Source organism: Chiloscyllium plagiosum, chromosome 4, assembly GCF_004010195.1.
Source record: "Chiloscyllium plagiosum isolate BGI_BamShark_2017 chromosome 4, ASM401019v2, whole genome shotgun sequence".
NCBI classification, from domain to species: domain Eukaryota; kingdom Metazoa; phylum Chordata; class Chondrichthyes; order Orectolobiformes; family Hemiscylliidae; genus Chiloscyllium; species Chiloscyllium plagiosum.
The window spans coordinates 86,058,761-86,083,832 of NC_057713.1; the positions used below are offsets into that span (position 1 = coordinate 86,058,761).

Here is a 25,072-nt window from a genome sequence, read left to right on the forward strand (position 1 = left end):
TGCCTCACAGGGTCCCAGGTTAAATTCCAGCCTCGGGTGACTGTGTGGAGTTTGCACATTCTCCCTGTGTCTGCGTGGGTTTCCTTCGGGTGCTCCGGTTTCCTCCCACAGTCCAAAGGTGTGCAGGTCAGGTGAATTGGCCATGCTAAATTGCCCATAGTGTTAGGTGCATTAGTCAGAGGGAAATGGGTCTGGGTGGGTTACTCTTTGGAGGGTCGGTGTGGACTGGTTGGGCCGAAGGGCCTGTTTCCACACTGTAGGGAACCTAATCTAATCTAGCCACAGTAGAGATTTCCAGAGACGTGCATGTCCAGTCAGCGTTCAAAGCAGCAACCTCCGTTGAAACACGCTGGGTCCTCAAATATTAAAAACAGTCAACAAAATGTTGAACCCAACTTGTTCTAGCACCTTGACAACAGCAGCATATGCCCGATTATTTGATTATCACTATACTTCATGATACAAGGAAAATGAATGTCATTCTTCCAAAAAGTACCCAAATTTACTAAAGCTGGACTGCAAAACACAGGGGCGGCACAGTGGTTAGCACTGCTGCCTCATAGCGCTAGAGACCTGGGTTCAATTCCCGCCTCAGGTGACTCTCTGTATGGAGTTTGCACATTCTCCCCGTATCTGCGTGGGTTTCCTCCGGGTGCTCTCGTTTCCTCCCACAATCCAAAAATGTGCCGGTTAGGTGAATTGGCCATGCTAAATTGCCCGTAGTGTTAGGTGAAGGGGTAAATATAGGGGAATGGGTCTGGGGGGTTGCGCTTTGGCGGTTCGGTGTGGACTTGTTGGGCCGAAGGGCCTGTTTCCACACTGTAAGTAATCTAATCTAAGTGTGTAAGACACAATCTCACTGGATCAATGGAATACTGCAAGGAAACAAAAAGCCACTGTCATTTAGAGGTCAGCATTGAGCAACAATCTTCAATAAACAAAACAGAAACAAATATTTCCAATTATTATCTAACACAATGGATGAGAAAATTTAAGCGCAAACGAATAACAATTATCAACTGTGTCTGGATCCTGAACCCACAGATATTTTCTTGAGCAGTGGGGAGAAAGGCGAAGTCACCAGTCTTTTACGTTTTCACAGAGATGACTCTTTAAATGGCATGAAGACAGGATCTATCTCCCAGACTGATGGGTCCTCAGAGCTAGAGGATTCACAAAGTCACGCTACATGGAGACTTTGGGTGAAGGAGGGAAACGAAAGAGAGACAGTGAGAGAGAGCCTGTTGGGAAGCCGATTGGAAAATCACAGTTGGTCTCCTTTAGACACCCTCGCCATGGCCCTGAGGATGCCCACTTGTTTCGATGTCCCCTGGTGGTGGGCAGTCCTGCTGAGCTGTGAACCTACCTCAGGTACAATGGCTAGAGTTAGGAACAGGGCTGGGAGACTCACTGGAAACTGCTTTCTCTGCCCACCTCCAATCTGGGCCCCCATTGTCTCCAAAAAAATATAACCCACACTATCAGTTGTGATTCCAGTTCATGTTTATATTGGCTTTTGGCCTCAGTGGTTGCTTGCCTTTAAAAACTTCCTGTGATTCAATCGGGCATTACTCATGCATATATAATTCAGGGATGTACAAACTTCCAGCAATCCAAGAGAACACTGAATTCCTGGAAGCTGCGATCATCTATTATATATAGATACAACAATTTACTTTCTACATTTTCTTCACTTATCAGAAGTACTCAGCAAATCATTAGTAAGGACTTTCCTCTTGAAGGCTTGTCCCAAGCCCTGACCATTATGGAACAACGGGAGGCCATTTTGTCCCGACAGCCTGTTCCACCATTCTATTAGATCACTGGCTGACTGTAAATCCTTTGTTCCATTCCTTTACTAACTTACCCCAAAAAGAAAAAATGCATTTGATACTCATTCCTTCATCCTCAACGAGGAGATTTCTCCTTTTGTCGCTCACCAGCTGTACCTCTCAAGTATTCTTTTACTTTGTTGACAATATTCTTTTGTGTTTCTTTTTGTAGAATTCGGGTTTTTTTAAAAAAATGTCATACAGTTCAGAAACAGACCCTTCATTCCAACTCGTCCATGCCGATCCAAAACCCAAACTAAACTTGTCCCACCTGCCTGTACTTGGTCGATAGCCCTCCAAACCTTTCCTATTCATGAACTTTATGCCTTTTAAATGTTATAAATGTGCCCACATCACCACTTCCTCTGGAAACTCGTGCCACACATGAACCAGTCTCTGTAAAAGAAAACTGGCCCGATGTTTTAAATCTTTCTCTTCTCACCTTAAACAAAATGCGCCCTAATCTTGAAATAACTCACCCCAGGGAAAAGCCACCTGCTGTTCACCTTATCTATACCCCTCATGATATTATAAACTGCCAAGTCCGTCCATCAATTTCCTATGCTCTGGAGGAAAAACATCTTTATCCAGCCTCGCCATTCCCAGGAACATCGTGGTAAATCTTTTCTGAACCTTCTCCAGCTTCATAATATCCTTCCTATAACAGGATGGCCAGAACTGGACATAATACTCTAGAACAGGGCTCATCAATGTCTTGTAAATTTCAACATGAAGTCCCAACTCCTACAATCCAAGCTCCAAACAGTGGAGGTAAGCGTGCTAAACACCCTTTTAGTCACTCTGTCTACACATGATGCAAACTTCAAAGAATTATGTACCTGAACCCCTAGGTCTCTCTGTTCTACAACACTATCCAAGGCTCTACCTTTAATTGTAGAAGTCCTGCTAATTTATTTTAAAACCAAAATGCAACACTTCGCATTTATCCAAATTAAACTCCACCGGCCACTCCTCAGCCCATTGACCCAACTGATCAGATCACTTTGTAATCTTAGAAACCACCTTCACTGCCTACTCTATCACCAATTTTGGGGTCATCGCAAACTTACCAACTATCCCTCCTGTATTCTCATCTAAATCATTTATATAAATGACGGAACAAAAGTGGACCTAGCACCAATCTTCCTCACCAGTTACTTCTTCACACAAGACCTTTTAGCTTTTCTGATTCTCTTTGTTTCATGTTGTCCCTATTGCATAGGAGACACCTGACAATATGTCATATGCCTCTTTCGTAAGTCTCATGTTAAATTGAGAGGGCTGTAGGAAAAGGACATCAGTGCCGGTAGCTTCAAGATAATCTTTGGGGTCACTTATTAGTATACGAAGAATAACAAAAGGCAAGGAAATGTGTGGCTAGACAGTTGTTGCAGGAGAGAGAGAAAAAAAGAGAGAGAGAGGCTAAATATCTGGGACAGCAGCAGTCTGTACACCCCCACTTGATTTCTGGAACAACAGCAAGTCATTCATTCTTAAAATATTATTACTTCCCGCATTCCATTTTGCCATATCTACACTTCTTTCGCTGTCTCATTTCATTTATTTTGGCAATCCATAAACTTCCCTTCTCTTCCATCAACGTCACCCAAATGGGCTCTGTTTTTGTACCATGTCGAATGTCAGCAATAGGAGTGTTGCGCATGCCCTTAGCTATATTTATTCTTCAACCTGCACCACAATCACCAGATTAACCAGGCTTTATCCTGTTACTGAGGGATAAACTGGCTGCCATGTTGGTCAACATAGCAGCAACAACCACAAAATTAACTCTGCGATTGTAAGAAATGCCCTGAGAAAGTCAACACAGAAACAAAGTTGTTCTTTGTTTTACTCATCATTCTTTGGTTGCAATGGAATCACTGACTAACAAGAGACCATCCTACATAGTGCTGGTTATTTTATGCTCCAAAATGCTTATATTAAATTTCTGTCCTTGAGAAGTAAGTACACTATACTGTCCAACTCCTCATAACAACTGTCAAGTTGAACACTGTTAGACAAAAGTGCATACTATTGAAGCTATTCAGTTTGCACACATCAGGATCAAAGTCACAAGAATGCCAAATCTAAAGGGCACAACAATTTACACCAGACATGAAAAGGGTGCTTAGTGAAGGATGAAAAACCTTTGACAGGATGAATCTTTTTTTCACCAATATTGTACTACCAAGAGACTACATGTTAAAATAGCTAATCTGCTTAAATCCATTGTATACTGAATGCCCTTGCATGTACGTTAACTCAAATCTGTCCATGCCTGTTTGGCAAAATTACTCTTTTTAATATCTTCTCTTGCTAATCTGTTCTTAACTACTTTCCTGTTTTGCTCTCATCTGCCTTCCACTCCTTGCTTCCTGCTGTTATTCAGCATCCTGCTATGAAAGAAATAATGCCATGAAATCACTAACTACTCTCATAGCAAAGTCACTGATGATGTCCCCTTGTACAGAGTACTCCTGCCCCAGAACTGCTTGCAACGCCCCAGAAATTTAACCTCTCCCTCTCCTGCACCAACTCCCCAGCCACACATTTTCTTGCCTCTTCCTATTCTGTTTACACTAATAAGTGACACTAAGGGTTAGCTTGAAGCTACTGGCACCGATGTGCTGTTCCAAAAGCATTCTGTAAATCTCTCAAATGCCCTTTCCAGCATTTCAGCTTTATTCACCACTGCCCGGGCCATCACTTCCTCACTCATCTCAAATATCCATTAGCAGCCACTTCAATATAGCTTTTACCCAGCAGGCATTACATTAATTATGAATCATTGTCGCATCTAAAAGAGCGGGCCAACACCACTGACAGTGCTGTGTTCCCCTCACCATTGCACTGTCCGCCTAGATATATAAAGTCTGACAACAGCTACTTTGCACTTTGAGTACATTTTTAGGGTCACGTCACTCAAGGTTAATCTGCTGCTGAGGCCAACCTCCACTCTGTTGGATTCCTCACTCCACTTAATCTCTTGTTGCTCAATCTCTTACTTCAGATTGAATCCATACCTTCCAACTTTTACAACAACCCAAACGAGTGAAGGATACGCTCAATTACATATCTCGAATGCCCTCAGTCCATCTACAACGCAAAAGAAAAAAAGTGCACAAAACAAGCCCAAGGGAAAAGACTTTTTTCTCAGATGCAGTGACAGAGTCACCCTTGTATACAGCAGATTCATATTTTAGTCAATTCTCCTGCATAAAACTATGCATTCTTGTTAGTTTTAGGAGATTTAGGTCAGATGCATTCCTATTTCATATTTCCAGACTCTCTCCTTCTAAGGGAAAAAAAAATAAGCATTTCCATACTGTCACCAAAACGCCCTGGCACATAAAGTAAAATGTAAACAATACAAGCCACGATATACGAAAAATGTGGCTGTAAACTTCTTGCCTGGTGAAAGAGTCAGGGATGCACGTGCAGAAAATTCTAAGCTGTCAGACTGGGGGTGGGGATACAATGTATTAATCCAGTCTTATAATTTGCCAAAACTTCCAGTTTGCCCCTCCGCACCTAGCTCTATTTAAACGTGTAAAAGCCTCTCCTCCAGGTTATAATAAAACAGTGGCCATTGCATGCAGTCAAATATGTTCCAGGATTCTTAACAAAAGTGCTATACTAAATTTTCTCATGTCTCGCTTTCCTGTCAAGTTGTTGAAGATACAGCAAAGTCTTTATTACTTGGCACTTATGGGATGAGGAGTGTAATGATTGATCAAGAGGTTTACATAATAACACAATGAGTGATAAAAGCATAATGCGGGGCCATACGCACTACCGTTATACTTTATTTACAGCATTAAATCACTTAAATAATAACATAAGTAGAACATACCGGCTGAGAGCCTTCTGACTCGCACCCTCAACTGACTACTCAGATATTGCAGACATTGCATTAATATAGCAAACTTCCAGTATTTGAGGTGTGTAATATTTGCCAGTTTACCAAGATTGCTGCTTCATAAGAAGCCAGTTAAAACAAAGTTTGCCGCAGATGGGTATTGCTCCCTCATCTGAAGCAATATACCAACAGATTCCCCACAGGGAATGGACCCTGGAGCATTCAACACAGTGGAGATGAATTGTTTAGCTCCGAGTCCTCACAGGACTAAGTTAAACGTGGCAAGCTACTGTGATGATGTGGATACAGTTTCGGGAAAGATGAGAAGTGATAAAGACAAGTCACTTGTGGGAGTGTCATACAGACTCCTTAACTGTAACCACATGGTAAAGTGGAAAATAAAGGAAGAACGAAGGAAAGCTTCTCAGAAAGGCACAGAAATAAATTAGCAAATATTTGAATCTACATTTTGACAGGAAAGCTCAAAATCCCAAATGGACAGAGAGTCTAGATGAAGAGTTCATAGAAAACTTGTGACATAGTTCCTTAAAAGTTGGCCAGAGAGTAGTTTATACTCGTCCTGGTATTGTGCAATCCGATAGAATTAATGGTCTCAGAATGAAGCCCTAGACATCAGTGACCATAAAATAACTAAATTTTGCATTCAGTTTTAGAGAGGGGGGGACTGGGTTCCCAGGCTAGCACATAAAATTTAAATAAGGGCGACTATTAGAGCATGAAAAGAATTGGTGAAAGCAAGTTGTAAAATTAGGTTAAGGGATACATCAACAGAGATGCTGTGGCAGACGTTTATGGGGATATTTCAGAATAAAGAATAGATGCATTCTAAACAGGAAAGAAAATCTGAGGGCCACCCGCTATCCATAATTAACTAAAAATGTTCAACATAATATCTAACTTAAAGTACTTTAAAGGTGACAGGTCAATCAAAATGAATAAAGAGGGAAAAGTTAGACTATGAAAGAAGGCTAGCCAAATGTACAAAATCAGATAGTACAAGTTTCAATAAATATTTCACAAAGTGAATCCAATTTTGTAGACAGCGAATCTGGAGAATTAACAACTGTAAGAAAATGGCAGATGAATTGAATAGGAATGTTGCATCAGCCTTCACTAGAGATGACATAAGTAACATCATAGAATCAACTATAAATCAGGAAGTGGAAGGGAGGAAGGAACTCAGGTAAATTACAATCACCAGAGAAGTGGCGCCGAGAAAATTACTGGAGCTGACAAGTCCTGATGGACTTCATGCTGGGTCTTAATGAAATGGCTGGTGACACAGTTTATGTATTGATTTGATTTTCCAAAAGTTCCTTGCTTTCAGGGAAATTCCATTAGCTACTCCATTATTCAGCAAAGGAAAGAGACAGACAGCAGAAATCTACAGGCCAGTTCCTCCTCTGGCATAGGAAGAATGCTAGAAACTGTAACTGAATAAATTAAAGCAGGGCACTTGGATAATTAGTCAAGAGCCAACATGACTTTGGGAAAGGGAAATCATGTTTCACTAATTTATTGGTTTTCTTTGAGGAAGTAACATGCTGTGGATAAAGGAAACCAGTGTTGAGATTTCCAGAAATATTAATGGTTACTGTGGAAAGTAAAAGTTAACATCAGGGATAACATTTTGACATGGATAGATGACTGGCAGGCTAACTTGAGTAAATGGGTCTTTTTCAGGCTTGCACACTGCTCATTACATTTTGCCAAGTGCTGGGATCTCAATGGTTATATATATAGCTTGAAAGAGGGACAAAAATCATGCTGATGACACAAAAATTAGTATAGTAAGTAGTGAAGAGGGCAAAAGGATGATGCAGGGGGACATAGATAGGCCGAGTGAGCAAAGATCTGACCAATGGAACAGAATGTGAATTTGTCCATTTTTCACAGCAAAGATTAAACAATATTTGCAAATAGTGAGGTTGTGGAGCTCCGAGATACAGAAAGATCTGGGTATCTCTAAGTGATTCAAAGTTAATATGCGAGTACAGAAAGTGAATGGTAGCGCTCATCGAAGCATATTGTTTATCACCAGGAGAACTGAATACAAAAGTAGGAAATTATGCTTCGTTTATACAAGAAACAACCGAGACCACATGTGAAATACATTGTGCCAGTTTGATCACATTATTTAAGGAAGGGTGGAAATGCATTTGGAAGCAGTTCAGGGAAGGTTTAGCAGATTAATACCCTGGAATGGGTAGGCTGTCTTATGAGGTAAGTTTGGACAGGCTAGTGTGGAGTTCATCAGAGTAAGAGAAGACTTGATTGAAACATACAAGATCCTAAGGAGTCTTGAAAGGGTCAAAGTGGAGTTGATGGTTTCTCTTGTGGGACAAGTCATAACTAGAGATCATTGCTTAAAAATACGAGGTCACCCATTTAAAATAGTGATTAGGCAAATTAATTATTTTTCTCAGAGGGCCCTAAGTCTTTGGAACTGTCTTCCTGAGAGGTGCTGGAAGCAGCATCCTAGAATACCTTCAAGGCAGAGATGGAGAGATTCTTATTAAGCAAAGGGGTTGCGGGATTATCGGGTGGTGGGGAAGGTGGATTTGAAGTCCCAATCAGATCAAATGAGATCTGAGTAAGGGCCTGAATGATCTATTCCTCTTTCTTCTTTCAATGTTCATATATCGTAAGTCAAAAAAACTGCAGATGCTGGAATCCAAAAGTGGACAAACAGGAGGATGGAAGAATACAGTCTCGGTATTAACCCTTCCTCAGGACTGAAGGGATGGCTTCCCCACCTCCTGATTCTGCCTGGCTTGCTGTGTCATTCCAGCCTGCTGTTTGTCGATTTCATATGTCATGACTGTGTTTGGGGAGAGGGAGTCACAAGACCGACAGGATTCCTCAGCTGCAATGAAAGGTCGTCGACCAGAAAAGTTAGCTCTGCTTCTCTCTCTCTGCAGACACTGTCCAACCTGATAGGTATTGTCTGCTTTTATTTCTGATTTCCAGCATCTGCAGTATTCTGCTTTCGTGCTGCTGTTGCTCAAGGCTCAGGCATTGTTTGAGGAGCAGAGATGCTGTGAATAGCAAGGGCCCCATTCCATTTGGCCCGACAGCTCAGCAAACTCAGCCTTCTTGGCCGTTCGATAAGATCATGTCTGACGTTTGGCTCAACTCCACATTCCCGCCCACTCTTCTTCCAATGACTCAGAGACATCCATGTAGTTTTATCTGTCAATTGCCTCACCATAGACTGCCTCTAAGCCCTTCTAATTATTACTGTCAGTCTTCTAGCAGCATGCAGGGTGATGAGCTAAGATGGTTTTTTTTAAATAATGTCAGCTGAGATCCATCACTTCATTACGACTTATCATTTAGCTAAAGAAGAGTGGAGCCGATTCAAGGATTAATTCCTGCACGACCCACCCTCAGTCGAACCCCTCTTCCCATCCTTTTGAGCAAATGACACCCACCCATCGGCATCTCTACTGGTTAATCACATTCCATCATATTTCTGGAGACAGGAATGACACTACATTCCTGCAGATAAAGGGGATAACCAGCTCAAAGGGGCAGTTCTGGCTACGACTAAATCGATCTCACGCACCTGGTAATCGGTGATGCTGCTGCACAGCAATAACAGTAAAATGGAAGTCTAAGTGTCACAGAGCTGGGCACAGCAAGAATGGAAGACTGAAGGAAATAAAAGAGGCACATTAGCACCTGTCAGATTGAAAACTAATTCTCATGTCGTAACTTCAAAAACATTGCACCCATGTCCTTTTATAGAACATTTATTGGGGTTCTCCCACCTCGCTTGGCTGCTTAAGGCAGTGCACAGCAGAGGTATATTAAACCACGAAGTCCCCAGATTTGAGCGATGATCTGTACTGACATTGGCTTGACCAGACTGCAGGTCCCCTCTATTCTTCTCTACCAGCCCCCACCATAAAAGCACATGCACGCAAGTGCCAGGCAAGGCCATGACCAGCTTTTACTTGACTTGCCTCTGCACAATTAAATGCAGCAGCAACACTACTGCCAAGGTCAAGTGGACAAGGCGAGTTGCAAAATTAGACTGTTCTCTGAGTTAACATTTCAAGAAAGGATGAGGAAAAATAAACTGGCAAAAGAAAAAGCAAATGCAGTGCAAAATGGCTTCCTCCCTTCAAATAAAGGCCAGTGGAATAAGCCATAATGTTTGTCAAAATTGCTGAGGTTACTGACACTCACAGGATTTAGGCACTACTTGGCAAGCATCTTTGGATGAGTGATAGTCTGCGATTAGTGCATGTCAGACACACAGACTTCTCCATAAACTGTATGAAAATAATCATGGCCACAACCAGTTCTCCACACAAATACAATAGTCAGCATGAAGTCCCTATATCTGTATTCTAGGTATGGGCTAAACTCAACACAGAAAGTGAGGGCTGAGTCATTTCAGCATCACTGTCCCCTTGAATGGTCTAACAGATGCTAATTATAATCAAACAACCTCTGGCACTCAAAATGAACTTAAAATATATTCCTTCAGATTTTAATAATTAAATTTTTAAAATTTCCATGATTCTATTTCTGTCCCTCAAAATAGGATGATTCTTCAGTTCTCTCTCTCAATGGTTTGGCATTGAATTTATTACTCAAATTGAAAGTTTCTCATTCAGAGTCTAAAGGGTCATAATAAGCATGGCAATCCGATGGATGAGGGACCAACAGGGATTCATTTTGCCTCCAGTGTGTTTATCCCACTGTCTACATATGTAACTCATGGATCCCTGATCTCCTCTTACGCTGGAGATTCCACATGGTTCTGTGGAAGGGTCACCAGGCAGGAAATGTTAACTCTGCTTTCTCTCCACAGGTGTTGCCAGACCTGCTGGCTTTCTCCAGCAATTTGTTTCTGTCAGGTTTCCATCATCCGCAGTTCATTGTTTCATATCACCTCAATAGGATAAGATGGGACGTTTTGACTCAAATCCTAGTGAAAATAAGCAAAGCAAACACACCAGTCCACCCTTCTCAAAAACTCTCCAACTCAGTCAGAGACGCGAGGATGGGACTGCGAGGATGATGGCACACTGTTAGAAATGGAAGAAGGAACATTATTATCCACCCAACTGGTGCATAACTGAACTCAGGTGGTGGGGTGGTGTTTCTATTTGTTGTTGATGCCTGAGGAATAATTGTACAAACACTTGCCCTTACATAGAGTAATGCCTGCCGGCAGGGTTGATCAGAAATACAGACAAGCACACCCTGCAAATCTCTGTCCCGTGTTTTTTCCAAAACTGAATCTCTGCAGAGAATATCTGGAATTTCCAGATGAAATTAAGGAGGAGTGAAAATTTGTAAAGTTTCTCAGCTGCAAAGAGTGTGGAAGGTGTCCCATTCCCTGACCGTAAAATCTCAGCAACAGAAACAGGACAAAGGCAGAGGGCCAATAACCAGTGATCTCCCCATTGTCTCTTTGCTGTTTGCAGTCAGTTTGTTGACGTGCACGATTCCTTTAATATTACCGCTATGTTGGTCACAAGCACCTCTTAAAGGGACGACAGAGGGTGGTACGTTTATGGAACAAGCTGCCAGAAGTAGTGGTGGAGGTGAGTACAATCACAACATTTAAAAAAAAACATTTGGACAGGTATGTGGATAGGAAAGGTTTAGAAGAATATGGGCCAAACGCAGGCAAATAGATCTAGTTCAGCTCAGGAAACTTGGTCGGCATGGATGAGTCGGGCCGAAGAACCTGGTTCCGTGCTGCACACCTCTAAGACTCTAATTACAGATAGGTGATGCCTGTCCCCTGTAATGGTATATCTGCTCATGCTGAGTGACTGTGCAACTTATGAGGGTGTGGTGTCAGTAGTTAATGCAGGTGGTTACACATATTTCCAAACTTGTCCGAACACTGATTCAACTGACCTGGGTTAAAAGTGCAGCTTGGACAAAGGCAAAGGAACTCTCCACTTTAATCAGTTTTGAGTGAAACTATCTCAGTCCAAAACGGCATCTCACTCCTTGCCTGCAGCACAATTCATTGCCTTGCCAAAGAAGGATTCCAGATACACAAACAAAGCACTGGCCCCATCCCCTAAGTGCCAAATTATCTGCAGATTAAGTTCTCGTTCCAAAATAACAGCTTCAGTATTGAAAGGTCATAACACTTTCTGATCGGTTACTTCAGCATCAAGTTATACTGGTATTTCACTTGTCGAACAAACCTGCTCAGCAAGTCATTTTCCCTGGCTCTGATCCACTGGGAGCTGAGGGAGAATTCCCTGTCGCTTCCAGCTTATGTATCTCTCCTGGATGTAGGTATTCAAAATCCAGGACCAGACAGAAACATTTAGACTGGCTGCCCAAAGAATTGGCCTGTGGCTTTTCTGCTCCCGACCTCTGCCATCTTCACTGACGTCGGCCTGTCGTGCTCACTTTTGACCCCACTGCTTCCCCTTTGGCTTCCTCGCTCCAACACCACTCCCACCATCTCCCAGGCTCCAGATTTACCCTTTTGTGCATATTCTCGCATCTGCACTCACCTTTTCTCTTCATTCCCTGCCCCAACTCCGGCAACCACACATACACACCACTCACTGATATTTAATTACTGCTGCTCTCTGGATTATTGTTTCTATTTACCTCCGAGAGATGCGTGCTTTCCTTTCAGTGAGCTGCTATTTCTTCCACTGATCTGTGACAATCTGACCGCAGGCAGGGCAATGAGGGCAGGGAGGAACAGTCTTGGTTAAGTGTGCGCTGTCACTGTCTTGTACATGCGCTACTCAGATCTGATCAATTTGCCTTCGATCCTTGAAGGGGCTGGGGGTGGGTCTTTGGTTTTTGCGGGGAGGATCTAGCACTGATCTAGATTGATTTTAATCTTGTGTGAAAGAAAAGAGAAAAGCTGTACAATTTGAAAATTGGACACTCTACATGGATATTTGTTAACACTTCGATTTACTATTAATGTACAGTCTCTTAAAAAAATTGGTAATTATAGATTGCAGTATGTTGTAGGATACATGAACAACTTTCAAGGTCCCATCGATTTACTGCAGGTTTTTTTTGGTTTTAAAAAAGTGATTGGGCAGACATCTATTGTGGTGAGAAAGATGAGCAAATAACAAAAGTTTTTTTTAAAAACCGTTCGGAAAGCTAGAAAACAAAGCTGCAGAGACATGAAAAACAGATCAACGTTCACAACACAGCTACTGCATGAATGACATGCAACTGAGATAGAAAATCTCTCATAGTCAGACAGTTTGAGGTATCTGTTCATCAATGAGCTATCTTAACTTAGAATCCAGAAAGCTATTTCAGGTTCAGATTAGTAATACTGCACCAATCTGATGGAAGTCCCCCTCTCCTGTGAAAAATAATACATATGAAAAAGATTTAGGTTCCGTACAGAACCATGATAAACAAAGTTACATTTTTCCAGTTGCACAGCAATTGTGGGGAAATACCAAAATCGAAACAAATCCTTTTGGTGATTTTTATTAATTGAACAGCTGCTGCTAATTCTATTGCTGTTTAAAATGAATTTTTTTACTATGATCAAAATAAACCATGTCCGAGTGATTGCGATATAGTGGGTGTCATGACTGGAAGGAGCGTGTTGCATCCTGGGACGGCACGTTCAATAGAAACCGTCCAATGCTCCCACCACGTTTTTGCACTCGGGCGGACTTCCTTCCCCCATTGAGCCTGGTGGGGGTTAACTTGGTGGCTGCTGAAAAAACCTCTAAGCGGCATACACAAACGGCCGAACAGAAATGCATAACCACATGGTGTGCTCCCGATTCTGTTGTGGACATGTTATGCTTCAGCGGCCGTAAGATTGTCTCCAAACTGACCAACTGATTCAAGTTGAAAAGAGTAAGAGCTCGCCATCTCTCTGCAAATCACAATGTGAGGCAATGAGTCAGCTCAGGTTTCTTAGTGAACCACCTGTAAGAGGCAGGCAACAAAGGAACAGAATATTGTTGCTGCACGCTATCAGTTTGACAGAGGTCTAAGAAGTTACAATGAGGAGCTCCTTGAACAGGTATGGAAACCTGGTCGCAGTGTCTGGCAATTCAACAAAGGTAAAGTGCTCTTGAAATTATTCATGCGGCTATTACTTGCTTTCAAAAATCAGGAAACAGGTACAGGGAACACCTAGTCTGGAATAGGTCAGTTAGTCAACTCTTTTCCTTCTAGCAGTCTAGGATATCTGAGTGACAAAGTAGTTGTTGCTGACTTGGTCTGATTCGAAGACCAACCATGGAATGGGAACGGGATTGAGTGGATTCCTATGATTAGGGTGCAACAGACTCAATGGGTCTAATGGCCTTCATCTACACTGTAATAATAACATAAGAATAGTAATAATAAGAATACAATCGGGGGTGTCAGATTGCTCAGTTGGCTGGACAGCCAGTTTGTGATTCCAACAGTGTGGGTTCAATTCCTGTACTAGCCCAGGGACTCTCTATCTCATCCTCTCCCCTCACCTGAGGTGATGTGACCCTCAGGTTAAATCATCTCTTTCTAATGAGAGATAGCAGCCTTCTGGTGATTTTACCTTTATACAGAATCTGTATGTGAATAAGTAATCCAGAACCCAAGGCTAATGTTCTGCTGACATGGGTTCAAATCCCACCATGGCAGATGGTGAAATCTGAATTCAATTAAAATCAGAATTTTTAAAAAGGCTGCACTTGCTGACATCCAGACGCATATACAGCAGCAATGAAATATTTCAGATCAGTTTTTATCTCTCTATATTTAAAACCTAACACACAAAACTCGAAAAAAACTAATAAATGTGTATATCTGTGAAAAGTGTTTAATAAAATAGGTTTTTAAAATTTGTTTTTAAAAGTCGGCTTTATATTGCCAAAACAAAACCTGCAGTTTTCAGACTTCAGGAGACGCTATTGTAAATAAAATAGCCTAAAAGCGATTGTGTACCCTACACCAATTGTTCTCAAAACTCATCTTGTTCACTAAGGAAGGGCCTTTAGCGATGGAAATCTGCCATCCTTACCTGGTCTGGCCTACATGTGACTCCATACTTACAGTAATACATCTGATTCTTAATTGCCCTCTGACAAGAAAGGCTCGCCTAGCTAGGATACCCACATCCCATAAACGAATAAAGATATATACGCATAAACAAAACTTACCTCTGCAGCAAACACTGTAATTTGCTTGTTAGTTCTACAAATGTCAGGTTATGAGTAGGTTTTATTTGAGAAGATGCCATACAAATAGAATATGATTGTATTTTTATATCACTCCACTGAATCCAGTCACTGCAGCAGTAATTGTTGTCTGTGTGTTCCTTTGTCAAACTCAGCACCTAGCAAGCTTGGACAAGGCGCGATGAGAGAAGTTACAATTTGTACTTGGCAGCTTACTCTGTTCTCATGAAAGATTCCAAAATAGTCCTTGTGAACAAAACTACAGTTTTGGCTGCTCTAAAACCTTTCAAATAAAAAGTCAGGCTCATCATTAGCAAGGGTTTCAGCCTTCACGGTAGACCTTTGGTGCATGCAGTGTAACACCGCTCTTTTCTTGTTGGTTTATGGCCAGTTCCCAGTGTAGTTTGAGTAAACAGCAAGTGTTTAAAGTGAATATGAAACAATACTATAGAGCCTATGGGGGAACAGAATAGCAGTACTCTATAATTATCCATGCTAGTGAATTGGCTCAGAGCCCAGACATAACTTTCAAATGTTTGCCATCTCTCAAGGTCTTTTTCTGGCAGACAGAATCTCCCAGCTGAGAAGATGGGTCATCAGCTTCAAGCATCGGTCACTTATCCGGGCCAATATTTTGTCCCTTCCGGAAAGAGACGCGCATTCCGCTGCTGAAACATGATCCTCTGATCCGTGTGACAGTCATTCGTGCACGAGCCTCAACCTGTGAACGGATGTAGGCTACTCAACTGCAAAAAGCATCACTATCAACACTCACTCTGCTCTCAGTCAACATTCACTCAAATTTTCAGTTGAGGTTTTTTTTGGGGTGGGATTGGCTGCCCGTGCGCACGCGTGGGCACGCGCGCGCACACACACACACACACACTTTCTCTCACTCTTCCAGAATCCATTGAGTGATGCACAGGATTTATAGTCGGGAGTTATTTACCCACAATTCCGGTGTGTCATCTTCCAATGTCATTGCAGTTGGTGAAACATTGCAGCGTGTGGGGTAGGGTGAGGTATCACCGTCTTCAATCCACCTTTTCATTGCACTCAACTTACAGCCAGCCACTAGTTTTCAGCAACTACAAAGAAATTGATGCACAATCGAATACAGAATGTAGATCATACCCCAATTTTAAAAAACTAAAAAGACAGCAAATTAGTTGTCAGAGGAACCTGGTGAAAAAGTTCTCTCACATTTCTTTTAATTTCTCTTTGTCTCCATTGATATATATCTACACATCAATACAGCGGAACCTCGATTATCCGAACAAGATGGGTGGACACTATTTCGTGCGGATAATTGATTATTCGACCAATTGATCTAATGCCTCTCCTCTGGGGCTCAGGGTTTTCTAAAGTTTCCTTTGTCCTTGCTCTGTCTGTCTTGCTCCCCCTCTCTGTCTCAGGGTTTGTTTCTGAGCCGAGACACACTTGTGTGTAAGGGACCTGCAGCAGTGCTCAAGCTCCCCCCGCCCCCCTGTTCAGTTCAATGGGATTGACACAGGAAGTACTTGCTCAGTCCACTCCCAGTTCAGGAGACTAGGCAGCAGCACACTGTGCGCGAGCCCCCAAAACCACTCCCCTCCCAGCCCCCACCCTCCAAACCTGTCCAACCGTGCCCCCTGTTTGGGTGCATGTTTGTACCATAGCCCAAATGTCAAAATATACTTCACACAGAGAGACTGAGCCCACTCAGTTCAATTCCAAACACAGAACACAAATTGCTGGTTCAAAGATCATAGTATATAACTCTTTATTGCCACTGGCTAAAAGATAGCCATAAAGCAGCTAACTGACAGCACTACTGACTATGAAGATCCCACACAGAGGCTACCACAATAAACTCCTGGTAAGTGCTATTAAACAGTGCCTTGGTTTAACAGTGGACAATTCATTTTTTCCAACAACTGAACTGAAGCTTTTTAAAAAGAAAGTTAATACTCTTGCTCACTGATCTTCCTTCTCTCTATATTCACACCATCTTCTCGATCAACAGTGAGGCTGCTTGAACGATATCTACAAATATGCCTGAGCTGTGGTTCCAGTAGGTTAGGCTACACACGATGGCAAGAATTCCATAGCTATTTCTCCCACAGCTCTAAACAGCATGCACTTGTTGTTGCTAACGGGATTTATCCTCTGGCTAGCAGAACAATGCTCCACTAATATCAATATCCAGCCTGTTAACATGCTAATTGTAAAGGAGACAGACACCGGCTCCAGCCATTCACACAAACTAGAGATTAGCAGCAGCAAACGGTATGTACAGCAGTCCTGTAGCCCACTTTACTATCTATTTACAAATCAGACAGTCACCACCCTTCAACTAACAGAGCCATTCATATGTTTCACCCTGTGAATGAAAGAGGAAGCCCAGATATTTAGCATAGTACATCCTGTGGCTAATACTTTAAAGAAGTACATACATTGGAATTAAATACTTTGAATAGTAATTAACTACCTGCAACTTCATTATTCCTTCCCTTTGGCTAAACTATTTGATGGACGAAAATACTCTCCATTCACAACCAACCAGTCTATCAGCCTGACTGAATACTCAGTGCATGTCAATTTGCAAAGGGGAAAATGGTCATATTCGCTTCCTTTTATAAACTACTGAAAAAGGACAACGCAGAACTGGTCGGGAAAATGCATCAAGAGCAAACACGAGGAACAGTGAGGTGCTCTTTAAAGAATCAAGTGGATGTGAACATACAGACAACATGCTGCTTTCAAATAAGCTTTCGAGGGCGCATCAGATATTTTGGAAACACAGGAGCTTGATCTGTGAAGTCTAAAAGAACACAAATGTCACAAGGGAGAAAAGATGGGAAATACAAATGGGACACAGCCCAAGAACTCCATTCTCTTAAGAGCTGGAAAACGTAGAGCAAATGTTCCGAAACCTGTAACAGTAATCCCAACGGTGAACGCTGTCATGAGTCAACTGCCCTTCCTTAGATACTAACTAGATAGGATTTCCTGTTGCTGTCACATCGAAGTGTAATTTCAGCTCAGTAGCTCACCGGTAGTAACAGCCAGAGTGCCCACAATGAAATAAGGCTACAGGAAACACATTACAGATCTTTTAGAAAAAACAGAAAAAAATTATTTTAAGAGAACCACATTTTACCTTGTGATCTTCACTGTCTGGTTTGACAAAGGGGAACTCCTCGTGTTTCCTCTCGAATTGAGTCATGGTGGAACTGTCCCAACGTGGTCTCTTGGGGCTGGGGAGGACAGCGCCTGCACTCGAATCCACCATCCACATCAGATTCCTGTTAGAACAAAAGAGGATGCAGAGTGCAACCCCAAATCACACAACAATTAAAAATATCTTGAGAAGTCTACAGATTTCCTCATTAGGCCAAAAGTGGCTGATCACACAGATTTACAAAATCCACAAAAGACACTGGGGAAGCTTTAACACGCTTCTCTCATTTCAACGTTGGAAGTGGTCACTAAAAAAATTAAATGAATGTTGCACTACTGGGGAAGCAGTCCTTCACTTGCTATATGGTAATTGACTGAAAATGAGGACCAGCATGAAGGGACAGGCTCTCTCTCTGCTTTGGTAATTTATATCTTTTCAAAGAAGTGCAAAGTCGGAATGGTCAGGGACCATGTACGGCAGGTGAACTAAATGCCTGAAAGCTTAAAATCCTTCAGTCCATGCTGCAGCCTTTTTGCAGGAAGGCTGTGGGGCACATATCCAAATGCAAGTGGTTACACACAACGTGAGGAGAAAGTGAGGTCTGCAGATGCTGGAGATCAGAGCTGGAAATGTGTTGCTGGAAAAGCGCAGCAGGTCAGGCAGCATCCAGGGAACAGGAGAATCGACGTTTCGGGCATAAGCCCTTCTTCAGGAAAGACAACGTGAGGGCTAACATTTCTATTGCAGTATTGAGTGAGAAAATATTAAATCAAGATCACATCTACTCACTTAACTGAATTTAAATGGTAACCCTCAAAACAACAGAGAAACACATCTGTCCATTACTCTATTGCATAATCTGCGCAAATTGTCTACCTTGAACAATAACTTTGCTTTTACAGATGAACAAGACAGACCAGGAGGAGGAGGAGGGGACACATACAACCTACTGAGGTGTGAAAACTGCTGGATCTCCTGGTGGGTGGCTGGTTGTGCAATAAACTACAGTCCAGTATCGCAGTATCAGGAGAATGCAAGTAAACACAGAGAGGAGGAGGACAAATGGACCCACTGTCCCTAGTTTTGGCAGCTTGGTGGCTCGGTGGTCAGCACTGCTGACCAGATTCGATTCCAGCCTCGAGCGATTGTCTGTGAGGAGTTTGCACATTCTCCCCGTGCCTGTGTGGGTTTCCTCCCATAGTCCAAAGATGTGCAGGTTAGGTGAAATTGGCCACGCTAAACTGCCCATAGTGTTAGGTGCATTAGTCAAAGGGAGATGGGTCTGGGCAGGGGACGGGGGAATCTTCGGAGGGTCAGTGTGGACTTGTTGGGCTGAAGGGCCTGTTTCCACACTGGAGAGAATCTAATCTAATCTAAAGACCCTCTTGCATAGGACACACCTGTTTTCTCACTTTAAGCCATTTAGGTGTGTGTAATGGATTCTTAGGATGCAGGTGTAGAAATGTTTAATTCTCCTTCACCATCCATTAATAGTACACCAAGCTGATCATACTAAAATACCTCTGTATTCTGGTTTAGCCAAAAAGGAAGTAGCATTAACATGCCTTTCCAAAGCCACAACATTCAAACAAGGAAAAGAAGTGGTAAAGACATGTTCACACAAATAGTCCGCAACTCATGTGGGCTGGCACCATAATGACTCTCAGGCCACAGCCGAGGTAACACCCTGCAGACTGTGACCATAAGACATCAGAGCAGAAGCTGGCCATTCAGCCCATCAAATCTGCTCCAAGCAGTGAGATCATGGCTAATCCAATAATCCTCAACTCCACTTTCCTGCTTTTTCCCCCATGGCCCTTGATTCCCTTACTGATCGCAAATCAGTGTCTCAGCCTTGAATATACAGAACAAGCCAGCCTCATCAGCTCTTTGCAGCAAAGCATTCCACACATCCACTACCCTCAGAAGAAATTCCTCCTCAACTTTGTCCAAACTGGGAAAACCCTTAATATGAGATTACGCCCCTGGGTCCCAGATTCTCCCACAAGGGGAAGCAACTTTTCCACACCTAACTTCTCAAGTTTCCCCAAGAACTTTGTATTTTTCAATAAAGCCATCTCTCATTCTTCCACGTTCCAGTGAATACAAGACCAATCTACTCAACCTCTCCTCTTGAGGTAATCCCTCCATGAATCCATACTGGTATCAATCGAATGAACCTTCTCTGGACTGCCTCCAATGCCAGTATATCTTTCCTTACATTAGGGGAGCAAACTACCCACAGTATTCCATCTGTGATCTGACAAGTGCCTTGTACAATTTTAGCAACACACCCTACTTCTATACTCCATTCTATTTGAAATGAAAGCCAATATTCTACTTGCTGAACTGGGATGTGAGTGTCTGTAACGCTGAGAATACCCCTCAGCTCAGGTAGTTTTGAAAAGTCAATGATCTGAGGCTTCTCTTTCCACAGATTCTGCCTCACCTACTGGGTATTTCCAGCACTGCCCACTACTGGCTCTATCATTTTTGTTTTTTCAGTCACAAAAAAAGTCCTTCTGTTTTTGAAAAACTTAAGTTATTTTCAACATTTAACAATCTGGAACGTGGAAGAGGATTTTCTTCAATTTAATTCTGGTCATTTCCATTTCTGTCCTCAGTTCCAGTGTCTTTATCTTGCTCAATGGAAGATAGAACGTGAGGTTACCACATAAAAAAATCAGTTTATTCTTTCAATTCAAAGCCTCAACAGAACGATCACAATTAATTTCTCTTTCCACACACCCCACTCTGCGCCTTCACACCCTTGAATAAATTTATTTCTTTTTACCCAAAAAATATTAAAATTAAACCAAAATATCATTTCCACTGTGATAATGCATCCTCCGAAGTATCCATTTTATATTGGATTTAACAACTGTTTAGTTTCCATTCGTAAAGGATGAACCACCAGTGAGTATTAACAAGAGACTCTTGTCTTAACAAGATGCAGTTTTATCACAAGATAGAAACTGGTATCTAAGTTACACTGGCTAGTTAGACATAATAATTACAATTATCAGAAGATGCTAATGACACACGTCTCCACCAGTATCACAAGCGAGATTCCTCTTTGCCTGACCATCATCAAGAGGCTGGAAGAAGCTGAATGCATTAACTCTTTCAGAATCAGAACTCGCCCTTTCCAAGGTAAAACTGCAGACTGGTTGAGGCAGGCAAGAGGGTGTTGAGAAAGCAATCACCAGCAGAGAGAGCTGTAAAACTGCCCACATGTTAATATTTTCGGCAGGCCTGCACTGTGATACGAAACGATGAAACTTAATGCACGTTTCCGACTTTTTCTGTTTTTACTTCAAAATTCCGAAATTTGTAAATTTGCCCCAAGTCAAAAGCAAATGCAATTTTCCTATGACGCGGATGCAAATCAAATTTCTGGAATTCATTGGGTGTTGTCAAAGCTGACAGATGAAAACCAGGGATCATAGTCATCAAGTTATATGACATAGAAATCGGCCCTTCAGTCCAAATTGCCCGCACCAACCAAACATCCCAATCTGACCTCATCTTATTTGTCAGCACTTGGCCCACATCCCTCTAAACCCCTCCCATTCATATACCCATCCGGATGCCTTTTATAAAGTTGTAATTGTACCAGCCTCCACCACTTCCTCTGGCAGCTCATTCCATACACACACCACCCTCTGCGTGAAAAAGGTACCCCTCAGATCCTTTTTAAATTTTCTTCCTCTCACCTTAAACCTATGCCCTCTAGTTTTGGACTCTGTTGACCCTCATGATTTTATAAACCTCTACAGTCATCTCTCAGCCTCAGAGGCTCCAGAGAAAATATCCCCAGTATATTCAGCCTCTCCCTATAGCTCAAATCCTAAGGAATGTTAAATACATGAGGGCTCCGAAACTGGTTATCACAGTCATGTTCACTCCCCTTAGTATCTGGAAGGCTGACTGAACAAAATCAAAGGCAAGTACAGTCTGTTCGGATGTAATGCAATTGTTCCATTCCCAGGCGATCCCGCGTTATAAGAAAATAAAGTGGTCGCAGCACCATTGAAACCAATGGGACGAGAACCGCGTGATTGCCAATACAGGTAAGGAGAGTGTGTTTTCTATAAATGATGGTCTAAATTCTTCAATCGTGTTATAGCCAATTCGCATTGAAGAAACGCAAGTTACAGCAGAAGCGATCATAGGGAGTTTACAGTCTCCTCTGAGTAATCATTGGAAGCTTTAGAATAGGATGTTGCCACTTTTTACAGTTATCAAGCACTGTGTCACATAACATGACATCAGGTCAGATGACAGGCAGATTTAAACTAGCAATTAAAAAGGAAGCAGTAGGAGTGGAGAAATTCAAGGAAGCAATTCCGGTGCTCTGGGCGTAGGCACAAGTCACCAGTGGTGTCGTGGTGAAAACGCAGATGCACCAAAGTCCAGAACTGGTGGAACAGAAACCTTACACAAGAGCCATGGTGCTGGAGCAGATTACGGATATAAAACCATGTTTATGAGTTTTAAAAGAATGAAAATTTTGAAACGGAGGCTCTAATGGATTGGAAACAAGCATATTGCGACATGCATGAGGGCTTAAGTGAAATCAGAAGCATGGACCTAGGCCTTTTCACATTTTCAAGGATAATTCTGCCACAATGCAACACAGAGGAAGGGACGTGCACATTAGAAAGCACTCCAGTACTGCGTCTTAGATCCATTCACCAGGCATGGCAGATGGCATTTTACGATACCAATTACTTCACTGTGACGTCTGTTGCTAAGTGTTGGTAGGAAGCTCTTGCTAATGGCTCTCCGGTAGCAACCTTTCAAGCACTTGTATCCATCTGCACGTATTTCTAAGCAGTGGATTACTATGTTGACGCCAGCATTAAGAGTATAAACAGAAGTGGCACAGCTCCACTGCTAACGCCCTTGTCTATTCAACACGTCGGATTTATACATCACTCAGGGAAGCAAACAGGAGCCAAGCGAACACATAATCCAACTCTGTTTAGCTGCTTATATACATAATGGCACAAAAATTCAAGTTGATTTTTTTGGGCTGATTTCCAAAATTTACTGGCACAATGCAGACCCTTTTTCAAAACTGCATCCCATTCCTTAGCCCTCCCTGGTAGGTGCTAGCCTGAGCTAAGATACAGTTCCACAGGACTGGCTGCCATTCCACCTCAGCTCAAATGACTGCTCCTGACAGAGGTCCGGATTGGAGTTTATCAACATTTCAGGCTGCACACTGTGGGAGGGAGTGAGGGAAATAAAAATCAAAGCCCCCAGCCAGCCACACCTTCCCACCCTGGCTCAGATGGTGGTCTTGGTTTGGAGATGGATACCATAGTAATAGTGGAAGGAGGAATATTAGTTCCAAACTATGTCACACAAAGACACTTTGGTTGTTTTCAATTCTACTGGCACACCATCCATGCACTTCTCAAGTGGAACCTGGGCCCTGAGCAACTTGCCTTTACATTGTATCCTCAACATAGCAAAGCACTCCCAGATGCTGACTTCACAATAGCTCGCATACTGAGCTATGCAGAAATTCAGTCAGGTCACATAAGCTCGCATACTAAGCTATGCATAAATTCAGTCAGGTCACATAAGTTTAGAATGTAAGACAGTCAAGGAGGAGCAGGCCATTTTGGCTTACTAAGTCTCCTCTGCCATTGAAGGAAATGTGGCTGATCTGATTACCCTCACTTTCCTGCCCTTTCCTCATAACCCTCTCATTCCCTTACTGATTATAAATCAGTCTCTCTCAATCTTGAATATACGTAACGACCCATCTCCAAATCCCTCTGTGGTAAAGCATCGCACTGGTTGACTCCACTGAGGAGAAATGCCTAGTCAGCTTGCATCCTACGGTTATAGGAGATGGTTGTAACAAGCGACATAAAGGAGGGGAGTGACAGAGCCGTTTCACACAGTATCCCAGAGCCTAGGGCCTAGGAAACTGGAAGTTCTCATCAATAGTAACCAATCAAAATCAGGAATGCTCTTGAGGTTAGGAAGAGAGGAATGCCAATATCTTGTAGGGTCATGGGGAAGGGTAAGGACATGGAAGGAATCGAAAACAACGATGCAACCTGTAATTGGACAGGAATCCATGGAGGTCAGTGAGCAAAGGAGTGTTGGGTGGATGCAGAATTGTTGAGAGTTAGGAGATGGCGAGAAGGGTATAGATGAGATTATGATTATGATGTATGATTATGATCTACAAGTCCCTTTGTGTGGAGCCACAGAAAATAGGGGAGATACTAAATGAATATTTTGCATTAGTATTTACTGTGGAAAAGGATATCGAAGATTTAGACTGTAGGGAAATAGATAGTGACATCTTGCAAAATGTCCAGATTACAGAGGAGGAAGTGCTGGATGTCTTGAAACGGTTAAAAGTGGATAAATCCCCAGGACCTGATCAGGAGTACCCGAGAACTCTGTGGGAAGCTGAAGAAGTGATTGCTGGGCCTCTTGCTGAGATGTTTGTATCATCGATAATCACAGGTGAGGTGCCGGAAGACTGGAGGTTGGCAAACGTGGTGCCATTGTTTAGGAAGGGCAGTAAAGACAAGCCAGGGAACTATAGACCAGTGAGCCTGACCTCAGTGGTGGGCAAGTGGTTGGAGGGAATCCTGAGGGACCGGATGTACATGTATTTGGAAAGGCAAGGACTGATTTGGCATACTCAACATGCCTTTGCTCATGGGGAATCATGTCTCACAAACTTGATTGAATTTTTTGAAGAAGTAACAAAGAAGATTGATGAGGGCAGAGCAGTAGATTTGATATTAAGGGACTTCAGTAAGGTGTTTGACAAGGTTCCCCATGGGAGACTGATTAGCAAGGTTAGATCTCATGGAGTACAGGGAGAACTAGCCATTTGGATACAGAACTGGCTCAAAGGTAGAAGACAGAGGGTGGTGGTGGAGGGCTGTTTTTCAGACTAGAGGCCTGTGACCAGTGGAGTGCCACAAGGATCAGTGCTGGGCCCTCTACTTTTTGTCATTTACATAAATGATTTGGATGCTAGCATAAGAGGTACAATTAGTAA

General features: G+C 42.5%; 1 long non-coding RNA gene across 9 annotated transcripts in view; it reads right to left on the minus strand.

The window, feature by feature from the left end:
• The window catches only part of LOC122549174, a 228,321-nt gene that overhangs the window by 89,040 nt on the left and 114,209 nt on the right, over nt 1-25,072 (minus strand). For all 9 annotated transcript variants that reach the window (XR_006311453.1, XR_006311450.1, XR_006311446.1 and 6 more), the window contains one exon: nt 18,007-18,151. This is a non-coding gene — a long non-coding RNA (uncharacterized LOC122549174). The remainder of the gene's footprint in view (nt 1-18,006; nt 18,152-25,072) is intronic.